Raw genomic sequence first — 4107 nt, 5'->3', positions numbered from 1 at the left:
CTAATGGGGCTGGACGGAAGCCTCTTTTTCTACCAGTGTAGCTCTCTCTCTCTCATTCGTTTAGTAATTCTGAATACAATTTATCAACTTATTTTGGAACTTGATAATTTTAGAGTGGAACTAACGCACAAATGCGCTAGTCAATTTGTGCGAATAAATTAACATATCCTGCAAGATACAAAAGCCTCGTATGAGGGCCGAGTACAATTTATTCATCGAGAACTATAAAATGGGGTAACAGATAGACATTGCAAATTCCCCTACGATCTCATCTCACATCTTCAAATACATATGTTATTACACGGCACATTATTTACATATATATACTTGCAGTTTTCATGTGTATCTCCTTTTGTGAAATGTTGTACATATATATCGGGTATCTTCGAATGCGTAGCCCTGTATGGATGTACCCATGTCCCGCTATCGGTGTTTTCACCCTTTTTGTTCTTTTGCTTGGACTGCCCTTCTATCACAAAATGATTCAATCCTGTCGCATGCTTCCATTATGAGACCAAGAGATGCCCCAAAGAATATCCTAACCCAGTTCTTCAAGCCAAGGACAGAACCTAGAAATAAAAAAAAATTAAACTGCAAATCTGAAGGATAATGATACTAGTCCTTAAGGAACAGATAGCACCATAATCTTTAGTTCTGGTAACGGCTGGCTGGCAGATAAAAAATTATATAAATGTATAAATAAAAGTATGGTATATATATGTAGTGAATTATACCAGGTAAAACCAGCACAGATTCTTCTTTTATCAATTCCTGAGCAAAGTCCATGTCATTTGCAACACCGACAAGAAGTGAAGTGTTGATTTCAACCTGCATGATTTTGTAATCATCAATTCAAATGCATGACAATAAATCAATACAAAACCTAGACCAGTATAAGTTTGTACCAACCATCATGAACATTGAACCGTGAGGCTTTGAGTAACATTTCAAAGCTTTGATCTTATTGAGTCTTCTGTATAAAGCATCTGCAGCAGACCCTAGCAAGTTCACAAGATTCCGATGGAACTCGCTATGTTCATCCGAAAGAATCTTTGGAACAGCTGCCTGTTCTGTGAAAGATATTATCCTAATAAGTGCACACTAACTTGTATAGGTAAAACGCTCTTTATTGGTAAGTTTCTGACCTGAATGATCGAGGCTGGTCCTGAAGTCACATTAAGTAGCATCTCAGTTGCATTTATCACCTTTAGGGGAAGATAATTATAAATCTGCATACATGAGTGCATATAGCCAAAAGTGCAAAAATATGATAAGAATGAGTGCCTTACATGGTTGAGTGTACCATGAGGGCCACAGAAAGCCAACCAACCGAGACGCCATCCTGGTAACATGAATCTCTTTGAGATCGCTCCAATGGTGATGACTGGTGCAATGTGTGCATATGATGCCATGGGAACAAACTCGCTGCCACCAAAGACCATGTGTGCACATACCTCATCTGCTATTACAGGAATCTCTAAAGCTCTTGCAGTTTCAGCAATCTACAGATACAGAGATGTGATTGGCGATCAGTGATGCGTCAATTCAAATATAATGCATACTAGCCAAATTGGCACGCCCTAGCTCCCATGAAGTTAATGCTGGATACTTTTAGAGATGCAGCAAATATTTGTTTTACAGCGTTGGTCAGTATTTCATTCGGAGACAGCTCATTCTCTAGCCAGTTCAACATAGACCGATTGATGTAAGAGACTAGCAAATAGATTCAACCTTCATAATCCTTCAATTTATAAATATCCAAAATTATACAGATATCATATTATAAATATATGTCATTAACACCTAACATCCTAAAGACGAACGGACCGATACCAACTCTACATGAAGCTGCAACTTTTTCATAGTTCATGGTTCTGTAAGTAGGGGAGTGATTTTTTGATCAATGAAAATTATTTTTATTTAGATTTACAATGGAGCAAGTTGTGCCTATGGATTATGCGGTCGAAGACATGGAAAAAAATAGCGCGCTATTTCAACGCTAATAGCATGCTATAGCATATCTGGAGAGCCGACGCTACGCTATTTCGGCGCTATAGCGCGCTATTCGCGTTAATAGCACGCTATAGCATGCTAATAGCGTATTTTTAGACCCACGCTATTTTGTTATAGCGCGCTATTTTTTTCCTTGGTCGAAGATTACCTGGAGAAGATGCTGCGCCGAGTAAACCACTCCACAAGGATTGTTTGGGTTGATGACAACAATAGCTGCCGTGGCACCATCAGCCAGGGGAGTGAACGGCTGCAAGGTCGGCCTCCCAATCTCGCTGGGGCAAGAGGTCGTAGAACCGAGGTTCGGCACCTACAAGCTCGCAAGCTGCCTCGTATGGAGGAAAGCCAGGTCGCGGTAGCAGGATGTTTGCCCCTGGAGCACCGCCGAGCACCGTGGTGATGGCTGTGATCGCGCCTGTACCTCCGACTGTCATGAACACGTCTGACTCCCGGATGTGGCAGTCAGCTCCGGCAGATAGGTGGACGGCTACCGCACTGTTACACAGAAGGTCCTTGCGTCAATCAGTCAGTCAGTCCCTGACTCAGGGAATTATGAGATACGATAACTTCAAACTTGCTGAAATCTTGTCAAAATAAGATTGCGTGGTGTTTAGAATGAAAGCTCTTTCGGTCGTCTAGATTTACATTATTTATTTCCTGGAAGTTTATTGAACTTTGGCTTGGGATTAGTAAGTTTTTGCGGCCAACTCAGTGTCTACCAGGAAATTTTAAAACAATATTTGCATGTACAAAATTTGAAATTTAAATGTAGATATTTATATAACCTATTTAAAACATAATATACGCAATAACAAATAATTTGACTTGTGGGCAGATCTCCAAGAACTGGTAGATGGCCTAGATGTTGAAAACAACAGGAACTAGGCCCACAATGATTCTCTGGTATCAAGAGGAACATGCATCAAGATAGGTTCTATCATTTACCCGTCGCCGTCACGTACCTGACGTTATAAACATATTTGGCAATTAGCTCCCTGTGAATTCTAGGTTTAAGCTACATATTACGGTGAGAGCGATTGCCATTATTTGGTCGCTTTAGCTATATAGAAATTACAAAGTTTTTAAAAACAAAAATGATTCTCTTACAACTATGCCTCGTCTCTACAACATGTGAAGCACCATGATTTATTGACGATGGTGTCTACTCAGTTAGAGGATAGGCGAGGAAAAAAATCTTGAACTGGATGGCAGGGTAATCTTTGGATAGGTCATCCATCACCACAGGTGCCAATACCGCTACCAATACCGCTTCTTAGATGTGTACTTGTATTGTGTATTTTATCTTTACTATCGTGACATGTAGATTTATGCAGCTGTTTGCATTTTATTCTGCAGAGGCAGGGTGCAATATTTAAAATTTTAAGGATAATAAAACGTTATTTATATTAGAAAAAAATAGGAACATGTATCCACATTAACCTGCGCGTGGCGGGAAACCCGTACGGTGGCGCGTAGGAGTTGAACTCTCCAGACATGGCAGCGCTGGCGAGTGCATCGGCAGCCAACTCCCCGCCGCGGCGGAAGCAGGCATGCACGGAGGCGTCGCCAACACCGAGCGAGACGAGGCCCTTGTCCTTGCCGGTGGCCGCGAGCAGCTCAACCACCACGCCCCTGATGGACACCTTGGCTGATTCCGACGATAGTGCCGGGTGGCACCTCACCGCCGGCTTGCCTCCGCCAATGCCGTGCCGCTCTTGGCCCGGCGCCGCCACAACCTGCGGAGTGAAGAAACTAGAAATGAGGCACGCGCATTTTCTTGCTAGTTGCTCGCATTTGACAGATTGTACGTTAGATGCCTGTGCAGTTGGTGCCATCGGAGCAGAGGGCAGAGCAGAGCTGAGAAGAATATCAAAGGGAGAACGTACAAACCACCGATGAGACCTTAGGTGTCAATTACCTATTTATGCCCCGCTGACCCCGTGCTTGCCCTTCCTGCTCTCAGACCGAACACATTTCTTCTCAGCAGAACCGGTGACACGCGGTACACGTGTCCCTATCTAGCTGATGTTGGCGAGAATTTTTTTTAAGGAGGGCAAAAGTTTTGCCCTATTGGTTAATTAAGAAGAAGTTCAAGAT

General features: G+C 42.6%; 1 pseudogene; it reads right to left on the bottom strand.

The window, feature by feature from the left end:
* Positions 1-435: 435 nt before the first annotated feature.
* On the bottom strand, positions 436-3845 carry LOC124704390 (annotated as a pseudogene).
* Positions 3846-4107: the final 262 nt, after the last annotated feature.

Source organism: Lolium rigidum, chromosome 1 (assembly GCF_022539505.1).
Source record: "Lolium rigidum isolate FL_2022 chromosome 1, APGP_CSIRO_Lrig_0.1, whole genome shotgun sequence".
Classification (NCBI taxonomy): Eukaryota; Viridiplantae; Streptophyta; class Magnoliopsida; order Poales; family Poaceae; genus Lolium; species Lolium rigidum.
Note: the sequence above shows the minus strand (reverse complement) of the source record. Positions and strands in the feature narration are given on the sequence as shown.